This window comes from Mytilus californianus, unplaced genomic scaffold, assembly GCF_021869535.1.
Source record: "Mytilus californianus isolate M0D057914Y unplaced genomic scaffold, xbMytCali1.0.p SCAF_15, whole genome shotgun sequence".
Lineage (NCBI taxonomy): Eukaryota > Metazoa > Mollusca > Bivalvia > Mytilida > Mytilidae > Mytilus > Mytilus californianus.
In genome coordinates, this window is record NW_026262637.1 from 5,722,530 (window position 1) to 5,736,457 (window position 13,928).

The following is a 13,928-nucleotide window of genomic DNA, read 5'->3' on the forward strand; positions in this document are numbered from 1 at the left end:
ATCGCTGTCAAGTTTTTCATTTGAAAATATTTTTTTTATTTAAATTAACAATGCAATAAACATATAATTGAACAATTGCAAAAATGCTAGATTCTGAGAGGGAAATTAAAATTGTATTCAATTATCAATGTCCAGCATGTGGTTTGGTCAGATTTTTTTTTTAGCAATCGTATATTGTGCATTTAAATTGATAATTCAATGGGTAGCTCTAAAATACAGTTCAAAATTTTTAAAATAATTATCAGCGACTCTTTCAATAAAATCTTCCGAGTAAAAGTACTAGCCAGTAACATTTCAATTAATTTAATCGTAATATCGTCTGTGAAAATAATAGCAGGGTATGGAATATGATTTAACATTTTTTAATGAAAAACAATTATTGAATGGAATTAAGGCATGATATATAAAGGAAATCCAAATGATTCCTTTATTTCAATTCGATTGTTTTATGGCTGTCGATTAATATATATAATTTACTTTGAAAATTATTAACTAGCTGTTTGGCAATTTAACAATTTTTTTTTTAGATTTTTACCGTCACCACGATTTTCTCTTCGTATAATTTTAATTAATAAATATTTATTTATTTGGATCAGGAACATATATATTGACAAATTTGTTAAAATCGCAAGCATTTCATCACAGAATTGTGCAGAATGCAAACCAGGTAATAAAAAAATGGCGGCCATTGCCGCGATGATTTACAAATTCCCAAACTATTATAAAACACTTCACATCAAATAAATCAAACTTATTTTGGTAATTTTATATGACAAAATATATCTACTAAATGATAAAACTTGTATTTATTTACAATTAGAGTTATGTGGTTTATTTGTTGAGCAGTTCTGATAGTTTTTCTGTCAGACGCTACCAAAATCTGTAAATCTCGGGAGGTCTCGGGGAGTCCGAGATTTTATCAATTTTATACTGAAAAGCGTATCAGATTCATTTCCCGTTAGATATACTGTTCCCAGTTTGGATGTATCGATTTATGTAGATGCTGTTTAAAAAATAGTTTTATAGTATCAAATGTTAATGCAGTTGAAAAAAAAATGAATTTTAGTGCTGTTCAAGTTTTTTTGAAAGTTCTATTGCTTGTTTTCAGATTATACGTTTTAAATGTAGATCATCGATTGCATAGGCTGAGTAATGATCTATTGTTGATCAATATGTACACTATAATTAAATATTATTTTATTATTATTTATTTATTCTATCATGTTTGTCTGTATAAAAATAAGGACATGTGGTATGATTACAAATGAGACAGCTATCCACCAAATTTAAAATGAAGTGGATGTAAGCAATTATTGGCAACCATACGGCCTTCAACAACGAGAAAAACCCATACCGTGAAGTCGGCTACAAAAGGCCCCGACATGAAAAATATGAAACAAATGAATTGAGAAAACACACAGCCTAATTTATAACAAAACAATTTACGAAAAACAAATATGACAGACATGAACCAACGACAACCACTGAACTACAGGCTATTCAGTGTTAGATTTCCACATTGTATGTTCGATATATTTGAATGTTTGTGCACAAATTTGGGTTTAATATTTTAAAACGCTTAATTATACATTTGGAAAAATAAAACCTATTTGAAAATATATATTATGCTTTCTGAAAATAAAAACAAACAATTTGCAAATTTTCTCTTTTGAAAATAAACAAAACAAAAAATAAACAAAACAAAAAATAAAACAAAACAATTTGAATTTTTTACGAACTTGAAGCTTTTGAATATCAATAAACTCTATTGTATTTGATAAAAGTAAAAATCATAGAATATTTTCGTTAAAAAGTGATTAGTCAAAAAAGTTCCACTCTAGTAGCGTTTTACACATTCACATATTATTTTTCAAAAACAATTTTTAATAAAATAAAAAATAGTATACGCTATATTGCAAACAACTTCTTCCTTTTTTTCTAATCAAATTATAAATATTTCAAACATTTATCTTCCAAATAAAGTATAAATATCATGGTTTCAAATATAAAATAACTGCATAGTGAACATACTAATAAATATAAATGTGTTCTTTCTATACGTTTAAATATTGAATGTATATATTTTTTCAAACAAAGACACGTTTGTGCTACTATAGTACACATTTGTTATATAGAAATAAGAAGATGTGGTATGAGTGCCAATGAGACAACTCTCCACCCAAGTCACAATTTGTAAAAAGTAAACAATTATAGGTCAAAGTACGGTTTTCAACACGGAGCCTTGGCTCACACCGAACAGCAAGCTATAAAGGGCCCCAAAATGACTAGTGTAAAACAATTCAAACAGGAAAACCAACGGTCTAATCTATATAAAAAACGAGAAACGAGAAACACTTATGAACCACATCAACAAACGACAACCACTGAACAACAGGTTCCTGACTTAGGACAGGTGCAAACAAATGCAGCGGGTTTAAACGTTTTAACAGGCGCTAACCTTCACTCTAACCTGAAATAGTAGTGTAACATTACAACATAGAATGATACACTATAAAATATCAATCGAAATGGCTTAACTCGGGGGTGTGGGAATGCTATGTCCGACTTGCCCGATTCGTACATTTGAACAACCGGACAAGTACTTTTTTATCTAGGTTGCCCGTGGACAAGTAAATAAAAACACTTGACAAAATTCAATTCATTAAAAACAAACACAAATGTATAGAAGTATTTTCACATTGAACTTATTAAGATATACTACTTTATGTAAAACAAAACAATGATCAACACGTGAAAAACATAAGTCAGAACATCAATGTTCAAGACCACAAGTATTAAAAAACCGGGAAAAAGATCATAACTAAAATAAAAATAATAAGTATGCGAATCCCTGTCTCATAAACATTGCGTTATTTTTCTCCATTTACTCTGGATCTTCGATTATATTTTATCTGCCATCTAACAAAAGTGTTATTTCAATTTTTTCATGATTAAGTTAATCCAGATGGATAAATACCTGATATATTTATATTTCGATACATACAGTTTTAAGAATCATACAGGCTTACAGTTAAATATCCAATATTCATTGGGAACTTCGGGGCAAGAAACTTTTTTTCCTGACATAAAACTTGCAGCTTAACTTGCAAAACTTGCAGCTTAACTTGCCCAGGGACAAGTGCTAACAACAAATATTTCCACACTCCTGGCTTAACTCAATTAAAAAGAAATTAACAAGTTAACATACACTGAACGAATAAATTTGAGCTATGACACAATATAAATACAATGTTAAAATAAAAAAAGGGGAGATGTAAAACAATGTCAAAAAGACATGCCTTTTTGGGCATAAATTGCAAATTTCTGCAGATATCAGAATACATTTTTGATTAAAAAAAAGTGTGCATCATAAATTCGTTCCATTATAATGATATAATGAGTTACAATAAAAAAAAATAAAAGAATATTTCTCTAGTCAAATGAAATTATGATTTTATTCTTAGGGCTGTCACTTGAGGTGATGAAATTGTCTTTAAATATAGAATTTGTTATATTGTGCTTGTTAATGTTTATGAAATAAATCTTAAAGTTAAAATTGTTTCTTTGTTTCTTTGGTAAACAAATCTTCATCGGTTGATCTCTTGCTTGATCCACCATCAAATATACAAATACGAATCTAGACATCTCAGATCTGCAAAATATAAACAGACTGATACATGTAGATACTGTATAGTAAGATAAAATTGATAATGGAAATGGGAAATGTGTCAAAGAGACAACAATCCGACCAAAGAGCAGAAAACAGCCCAAGTCCACCAATGGGTCTTCAACACAGCGAGAAAATCCCGCAACCAGAGGCGGGCTTCACCTGTCCCTCAAACAAAAATGTGTACTAGTTCAGTGAAAATGGACGTCACACTAAACTCTGAAACATATAAATGAAATAAAATTAAAAAAAAATCATACAAGACTAACAAAGGCCAGAGGTTCCTGACTTGCGACAGGCGCAAAAATGCGGCGGGGTTAAACATGTTTTGTCAGATCTCAACCCTCCCCTTATACCTCTAGCCAATGTGGAATAAACAAACACACAGCGATACGCACAGTAAAACTCAGTTCAAAAGATGTCCTAGTCCGATGTCAGAATAGGTAACAGAAGAAACTAAGCAAAATGACAATGATACATAAATTAACAAAGGACTACTAGCAGTTACTGACATGCCAGCTCCAACCTCAATTAAACTGATTGAAAGATTATGTCTTCATCATAAGAAAATCAAGCACAATCTCTCCCGTTGGAGTTTTAGTATCATACCATCATAAAATATATGAGAACATAACCCGTATCATGCCAACATCTGCTTTTAGAATAAATGTGTTTATTTCAGATGCAAAGACCCTATGAGTGAATCCATATTAATTCCAAAATATGCCATCTTTAATGACCGGACAACAGTATCGTAACTTTATCCCTTCTGAATTGTTTAAAGGTTTGGTTAGCTTTTGAGGTGAATGACGAAATTTTTGTGCTTTGTATAGAATATTACCATAAAATATTGGATGTGGAATACCTGAACGTATATATTGATTTATATTTACGAATGATGTCCTTGTACCGATGATAAAATTTAGTAAATGTTTTGACTAGTTTGTGATAACGAAAACCCTGGTGCCATAATTTTTCAGTAATACAGAGATTTCTTCCGTTAAAATCAAATACGTTGTTACATACACGAGCGAATCGAACAAGTTGAGATATATAAACACCATAAGATGGTGGCACGGGAACGTCACTATCTAAAAATGGATAGTTAACAATAGGAAATGAAAAATCATCTCTTTTATCGTAAATTTTGGTATTAAGCTTCCCGTTAAAGATACAGATATCAAGATCCAGGAAAGGGCAGTGTTCATTGTTATTATTAGCTTTTTTTAAAGTCAGTTCAGCAGGATAAATCTCTTTAGTGTGCATACTGAAGTCGTCATTATTGAGAGCCAATATATCATCCAAATATCTAAAAGTGTTATTAAATTTTTGTATCAGATGTTGTTTCGATGGGTCTTTGCTTATTTTAGTCATAAATTGTAACTCATAACAATACAGAAACAGGTCTGCAATAAGTGGTGCACAGTTAGTCCCCATTGGAATTCATATATTCCCTTATTTTGTGAATTACTACATGGATTTATTCTCAAAGTTATCAAAGTTAATCGTATTTCAGAGAGAATTAACTCAAACTCATAAAACTCATCAAAAGTTTTGTGTAACGACAAAGTCCTGTTATTGGAAAATACCATGTTAAAAGGGAATCGAAAGGAACTCTCAATCAATTTATCTGCCATGATTATCATACGTATATATTACGCCTGTATGTACGTCTGTGTGGTTTTTATATGAATGCGGGAGTGTGTGTGTGTGTGTGCAGCGGCCATAATCACACAGTTATATTATGTTCAAATGAAGTGGATGTAAACAATTATAGGCAACCGTACGGCCTTCAACAATGATTATCTTATAACAAAATGTATCCTCCGAATTTTGTAAAATAGTTAATACAAGTGTTTCTGTACATATGGATTAATCTATAACCAATATATACCTTTCTGGGGAACCTAATTATAACTGCCGACAATAGTCGAAGTTCATATTTCCCTAATATTGTGGATTAATCTGTATTTCCATGTTTGTCAACACATATTCTCGATTCGTTTGATTTCTTCTGGATTCCGATTCCTGTCAACGTTTGCTTTTTAAATCATGATAACTAAATGGATACTATCACGTAGTAATGAACACATCTAAAGCTTTCCGAAAATGGGCCTGATGTATGGATTTTGTTTGTATTAAGTTTTGGTGAAGCATTTTGAACGCGAGTATCACTGAAGATAAATACTTGTCGAAATGCTAATGTCATTATCAAAACGAACCAAAACTGATGACCTAGTTCTACTGATAGTGCAACAGAAATAGTGACTATCCTTATCTTCATAATTCTAACCATTTATTTGACGGTAAAGGTCAGCTCCAGGATTATAACAATGAAGGGAGTTTTTGTTGGTTTCTTTTGCCTAATCGTGTATTTTGGTAAGTTTAAAGTATCATCTTTAAAAAAGACGAAAACATTTACATCTTGTATCCTCCAAGACCTAAGCACTTAGCTTGACCAGAAATTGACTCTTTCTAAATACTCAAACATGATTATCCTTTTGATATCCTTCTTTTTTGGTGTTTTTTGTTAACGTCTGGGAGAGCATGATTTATGTATTAGTTGTGATTGGATATTGAACTAGCTTTCAGTTACTCCAAGTACTCTTATTTCGGTACTCTGTGTCTATTGTTTTTATGTTAATTTTTTTGTGCCGCGTAACGATCTTTTGAGTTAAGTAAATTGCTAAGCTACTGATTTTTATAGTTTGTTATTATGTTGTGCTGTTATACCACTGTCCCAGGATAGTTGAACACTTACAAACATGCTTAACCCCGCCACATTATTTATGTGCCTGTCTCAAGTCAGAAGCCTGTAGTTCAATGGTTGTCGTTGGTTCATGTATGTTATATTTGTTTTTTGTAAATTGTTTTGTTATAAATTAGGCCGTTAGTTTTCTCGTTTGAATTGTTTCACATTTTTCATATCGGGGCCTTTTATAGCCGACTATACGGTATGGTTTTTTTTTGTATTGCTGAAGGCCGTTCTGTTGCATATAGAATGTAATTGCTTATATCCACTTAAATAGTTGTCTCACTGGCAATCATGCCACATCTCCTTATTTTTATATTGATGTAAATATGTGGAACTTTTTCGCAGATGCATGATAATGGTAGTTTAAAGATTATTTCACCTTTCAGTTCTTTTCACATTTGTCGTCCCATTTTATTATGGAGCACAAAGAGTAAGAAACTTAATATAAACTAATGTGTAAGTATGCTTTATTGACTTCTTATGAGAATTTACTTCAATGATTAAAATCATCCTTTCCATCATTTCTAGATATTCATCTGTTATTAGGACAACATTTGTACTGTTGTCTTGTAATTGTCTGTTAAAAGGACATTTCTATATTTTATTTTGTTAAACGGAAATTTAAAACAACACACGAAACATATCATAACAACGATTAATCAAATAATCCGATTTGCGTTCACAAGAAAATAACTCCTGTAACCAGACGTAAACAATGTCCTAGCGGGAAACCGATTAGTCGAGTATCATATTGATATTCGATACTATTTAACGATACTCTAGTATTCGAGTACTCGTCGACATCCATAATTGATTTTTTTAATGAAAAGGGATAATTGGGGTCGTCGAAAATACCACACAGTACAACAGATTACATGAAACACCAATACCCGACACCTCCGAAATAAAAATCATAGGCATACAAACAAAGAAAAACAACAACAAAACAAATGATCCAAATAGCCTGACTTACCATTGGCACACATTATGATGGGTTAAACCTTGTTTTACGTGCGTATACTACCCCTACCCTTTTTTGCCTATATAGAATATATGTCGTAAAACTAAAACGCACAATAAAAACATTTATTAATTAACTACTCTGTTATTGGACTTAATATGATGAAAACTGCCTATGCAATATAAAAGCGTCAACTCGGCCAATACAGAATAACTCGGCCAATATTGATTTTTTTCTGTATTGGCCGAGTTCTGATCCGGCCAATACAGGATTTCGGAACGTCTCTAGTTTTTAGATCGAAAGTCATGATAAACACAAACTGAAAGTAAACAGTCGTTTAGGAAGACGCAGTTTTCATTTACTCACCATAAACATGCCGAAACGTTCAGTGTGGCATATATTTCAGGCTGAAGACGGTAACATTCATTTGAAAAGCATTTTGTAAGAAGACAATTGAATTATTTCAGGTTTGGGCAACGAGCAGTTTATCACAAAGTTCATTTCTTGTCGACCTCAGGTACAACCGATTTACTGTTTACTTTCGCTTCTCATGTTTTGTAAACTGTCATTTATTTTTCAACCCGAACCAGGCATATGCATTGTGGAAGGGTGACCTGTAATTGTTCAAATGTTTGGTCAGTTGCCTTATGGATAGTAGTATCATTTTCAATCATATTCAACTCCTACATTTTTTTTTAAATAATTTGTTTCTGCATTACACATGCAATGGCAGTACCTTTCCAATTACTATTTATGTGTTGCGTCTAAATATGAACTGTAACACTTTATAGTGACTGGTAAGGGTAGAAAAATTCATCAGATGAGAAAATGTAGAAGATGCCTGGAAACAGCACCAGATCATTTGATATTGCAGCTTATAAACATGATAAATGGGAACTCAGATTTGGATAGTTCCACTTCAAGGTAAAAAATGTTTATCTCTTGTGGTATATAAAACAATGTTAACACTGTAGTTAATTAATAAAGGTATCATTACGTGTATTTCTGTATTGGCCTTGTTATTGGTCCTTGCCCAGCTGTATTGGCCTTCGGCTTTGCCTCAGGCCAATACAGCAAGCCTCGGACCAATAACAAGGCCAATACAGAAATACTCACGTAATAATACCATAGAACAGTGCAACTACCAACAGTTTTACCGCTAACATGAACAAGGAGAAAACCGGCGTATAATTTGGAATGAAGGGTCGTTATAATGAGCTCCTTTCTACGTATACAAGAAGCTAGCTAAGATATAAAGGTGTTAGTTATTTTTACTGTTGTCGAAGTTTTTGTCTGTTATGAGGATAACAACCTATTTCTACATGCACTGTTGTCTAGGTATTTTTAATAATGTCAAGGTTTTCGTATAATTTAAGGATAATTTTTTTTTGTACTGTTGTTTAGTGATATGTCTGTTATATGGATAATATATTATTGAATCAGATAGTAATATGGATATTTGTCTATTAAAAGGATACATGTTATTTGTACTTTTATAATTATGTATACCTCTGTAACTTTGGTAACATTTTATTTGTACTGTTGTATAGGTATCTGCAGTGCTAAGGACTGCACCGGTAATAGCGACTGTATAAATTCGTGTACAAATGACTACCATGAACAGTGTGTAAGTGGCATGTGTCAGTGCCCCGATCGTAAGTGTTTATAATGTAATAAGTTTTAGTCTATTCTTAAACTATTTATTGCTTTTTAAGGGTTTTGTCACTTCTTAAATTATTGATTGCTTGATAAGGGTGTTATCATTTCTTACGTTTTTCAGATCTTGCGAGGTTCACTGATCGTAAATTTAAAATGTTGACATTAAATGAATAAAGCAGTAAACGGGGTAAAGTGTTTAAATCTGTTACTCTAACATTTCTAATGATTTAATGTAAAATGTCGAGCGCAAAATTCCGAATGGACATAGCTGGAAATTGTCAGAGACAAATCTTATTCGATAACATCAATAGGCAAATGTTAACTCGCCCCCTTTCAACCCATTTGATATCTTTCTTGTTTATATTAAATCTTTATTTCAAACATCATCACTTCTGGAATGCTTTCAAAATATCAAAAGAAAACGGGTCACCGTTCGTTCTTTCCTGCTATAATGTGAAATTTCCTGTAGATTCCTTTATCAATTATACAATGCTATGTTAAATCCCCTTACAACACCAAATTAGAAATAATTGAAATAAAGCAAAAATATTCTACCTTTGTAACCATAATTGATAAAATCACATAAACTTGTTCATTTGAATAAATATTCGTATTAGTTAATTGAATTCCTGCATTGAAATTTGCGAAGTTAAATGAAAATCTAGACATTCAGTGGTTGTCGTTTGTTGGTGTTGTTCATCAGTGTTTCTCGTTTCTCTTTTTTTATATAATTTAGACCGTTGGTTTTCCTGTTTGAATCGTTTTACACTAGTCTTTTTGGGGCCCTTTATAGCTTGATGTTCGGTGTGAGCCAAGGCTCCTTGTTGAAGACCGTACTTTGACCTATAATGGTTTACTTTTATAAATTGTGACTTGGATGGATAGTTGTGTCATTGGCACTCATACCACATCTTCTTATTTATATTGTGTTCTGCTATATTAGTACAATTCAAGATGTCAGAAGACTCACATACTGCCGATAACACAATTGCCGCCCTTTGATTATGGTAGAAATATACATGTAGTCCCTATTGTGGACCGTGTATTAAATGGAAATATTTTCCTACACACTCCAAATGTTTTATGTCTCACATAGTAGGGGGGTGGGGAGGAGGGTGACATAACACTTTAAATAAAATTTGGTCATGAATTTTCAGTTTAGTAGTAATTTTGTTTAGTAGAAAAAGGACAAAAATTTCTGAAGCTGTCAAACTTAATTCAAGACCCCCGTAACATAAAAGTGTCTATACTTTAAGTTAGAGCTGGTGAAGTTTTCTATAATTTTGATATTATTTGTCCCAAGAGTAGTACACCATCTGTAAAACTAGTTTTGAGAAAGCGTTTTTCTTTTTATTTCAATTTATTGTTCTAAAGAAATGCACTGCAAATTAATTGTGTTATCGGGCCTACTACCGTAAGTCAAAGTAACAACATAGATGGTGCATTCTGGGAAAACAGTGCACTTTCAGAAAACAATGCTACTGGTTTGAACTTTCCAGGTTTAAATAGACTCATAGCCACATTGACAAATATATGAAAAGTGATAAGTCATATCTTGCAGTTACAATAGCTAAAAATCGGAAAACTGACAAAAACTACAATTATTTTCAGATACATGTACCACAACAGCAGACTGTCCGACTGGCAATGAATCCGGCTGCCCTCCTGGTGAAGCAAAATGTTCTAATGGAAAATGTCAGTGTACCAATTAATAACAGTACATTTTGTAAACGCATTGATATTTTGTCTGATTTATCAATAAAATATTACACTTTATACAACAAAATATTTAAAAATAAATACTCATTGACGAGAATTTGAATTGTACTGATTCCCATATTGTATAAATTATCGAAAAGTCACTTTGTGGACAAGTATATGTCGGTAAAAGACTACATGAAATAATAAATGATCACCGGTCCAACGAATATATTAAAAAAAAATAACTTTCACTTTAAACATTTCAACCCTCTCCATTTCAACCATTCAGGCAATTACATTGTTTCTATGAAAGTCAGGATAATAGAAAAAAATGTTAAATCCATAACACCATAACGTTTTCAAAGAGGAAATTTGGGATTCGATTATTAGTAATTAGAATTGAGAATGGAAACGGGAAATGTGTCAAAGAGACAACAACCAGACCAAAGAGCAGACAACAGCCCCAGGCCACCTATGTGTCTCCAACGAAGCTAGAATATCCTGCACCCGGAGGCGGGCTTCAGCTGGCCTCTAAACAATAATGTATACGTATACTATATCAGCGAAATGGACGCAAGTAAAAATATTTTAACGGTATTGGGTAAAATTATAGTGCCTGCTCATTTAACCGGTTCTGATTCGGATTTGCCAGTATGCACTATATAGGATACACGACATTGACATTTCATATGTTGATAGGGTTGACAGGTTGATAGGGTTGACAGGGTTGACAAGGTCGACAGGGTTTTCATGGATGATAGAGGTTTTTAAGGTCGACAGGTTGACAGGACCAACAAATAGGAAGGGTCGACAGGTTTTTCAATATTAATGTAAATTATAACATTTCATTGTTGGTATAATTGTCAACCCAGTCAACCCAGTCAATCTTGTCAACCTGTCGACCCAGTCAATCCTGTTGAATCAGTCAATCCGATCAACCTGTCGACCTAATCAACCCGTACAACATGTCGACCTTGTCAACCCAGCCAACCATCCGATCTTTGTATACACAAGGCCCAGCTCCATGTATATATATTCTATAATATTCCTTTAAGATGATTGGCGTATAGTAAACCAATTTGATAACCCAGAAATATTTTTCCCTATACTCCACTTGAGCCGGTATTTGTTAAATCCTAGATGTTGTTAGATATTAACGAATTAGAATTGTTTAACACCTCTGAACGCCTCACTTATATGAGTCGCGGCCCACTCAACTACACAACACCTCAAATTCATACTATGTTTTTGACCATCTGTTACGAAAAATATATTCATTGTCCAAACCCTTTTGGAATTCATTACATTCGTACTTAACTATTCCCATACTTTTATCCTAGCTCAAACACTCTTTCAAGGGACAAAAACACTCCCATTATTGATACCGTGGTCTTTTGCAATACTCATGGATATTGTTAATCACGAGCTATTTAAGTTATATGATAAGTGATTAAATAAGGTTCGCCATTTATGCAATTCAGGACTATGACACTACATGGATAAAGTTCGAATCAAACAAACACAATACAAAGTAAAATAACAAAAATACCTAACTCCAAGGAAAATTCAAAACGGAAAGTCCCTTTTATAGCTAGATAAACCTCTTGTATGACAGTCGCATAGAATTCCATTATATTGACAACGATTTGTGAGCAAAACAAACAGACATAAAAGTAAAAATGTAAAAAAAAAAATTGGGTACAGCAGTCAACATTATGTTATAATCTTGATCGCTATAAAACAATCAACTATGTCAGCAAAGCAAAACAAAATGGCATATAGACACTCTATAGACAAAGCACATAAGCAAAAATGAACGACAACAATACAAAAAATGACCATAGCACAATAACACAGCGGGATGTATAAATACCGAACCACACCAAAAGGATATTACCATAAATGGACTAAATTAACAGTAAAGGTTAAAAAAAATATAAAGACAACTTAAAAGAACACTATAACTCGTAATTAAGATGATAAACAGTAAAGGTTACAAATATATAAAGACAACTAAAAAGAACACTTTAACTCGTAATTAAGATGATAAACAACGTCAGAACCTAGAATCTATCAAACCTGCAAGGTCTGATTCATATCTTGATAATACTTGAAATTGACACATATAGACGACGTCAAACTATGGTATATAAAAAGGGGATTGATTTCCCATTTCCCCGAATTATAACACACCTTCTCAACTGATATGTTACGCGCGTCCATTTTCACATTAAACAGACGTAATGAACAAGAGCGTGCGCCTAAAGCTAAACTCCTCCAGCAGGTTAAAAGGAAGATCGACTGAAATCGATTACTGATGTTTTACGATTTATTTGACTGGTACGATAAGTATGTGTCTTTTGCGTTCTGAGATTTAAAGACTCCCGAAAAGTAGTCTGATCTGTAAATTAACCGATTTTAAATTGGACAATTCGAATTTTTTAATATGCGATTGGAATTTTTGCAATTGTCATAGAAGTCAGAGACAAACATGAATTACGCAAAACTCATATAACCGTATATTTTTAGAATTGTTATGACCTTAACTTTGACATGAAACATTGATATTAAAAAATATTTGATTCTAATTTTGGTAAGTTTTTTGTGTTTCTGAGAAGATTAATGGTTCGGAAAAAACACCTAATGCAACTATATATTTTGGAAATGTTATAACCTACATTTTTTAGATGGAACAAATGAATTCCAAGATAATGTAATTCAATCGTTGGTAATTCTATGAAAAACTTTTATCTGTATCGGTTCTTATAAATCCTTGACTTTCAAATTTTCGGCTATGAACGTTTTTGATAAAGGTAAATCCAGAAAATTGCATCGGGCGCATGTAATCTATAACGTGTTGTTTCTAGTTTTTAGACCCCAAATTCTTTTTAAACATACCAAGCAAAGGTATGTTTTGGGAAAACTTATACCTATTGCTTTTATATTGAACTATTGGAATTCATAGGAATTATTGTCAATTGCTGCAAATTCACAGAAGTCTGCTAGAACAATAGTAATTGACAAAAGTATCTAGCAACTGTAGATCTTTTCTTAAATTTAGTATACTTTGACAAGATATAATTGAATCTCAAAGGAATGGATGAAATTTCCTGAAAGACTATCAGACCAACAATTTTTGAAGGAAGATGGGTAACAAGTAATTATACTTTTAAAACATATTGACC

At 32.3% G+C, this 13,928-nt stretch overlaps 1 long non-coding RNA gene across 1 annotated transcript; it reads left to right on the top strand.

The window, feature by feature from the left end:
• Positions 1–5,949: 5,949 nt before the first annotated feature.
• LOC127725270 (uncharacterized) lies at positions 5,950–10,817 on the top strand. The gene is made up of 3 exons (XR_007992891.1): positions 5,950–6,046; positions 8,934–9,038; positions 10,654–10,817. It is a non-coding gene; the product is annotated as an uncharacterized LOC127725270 (long non-coding RNA).
• Positions 10,818–13,928: the final 3,111 nt, after the last annotated feature.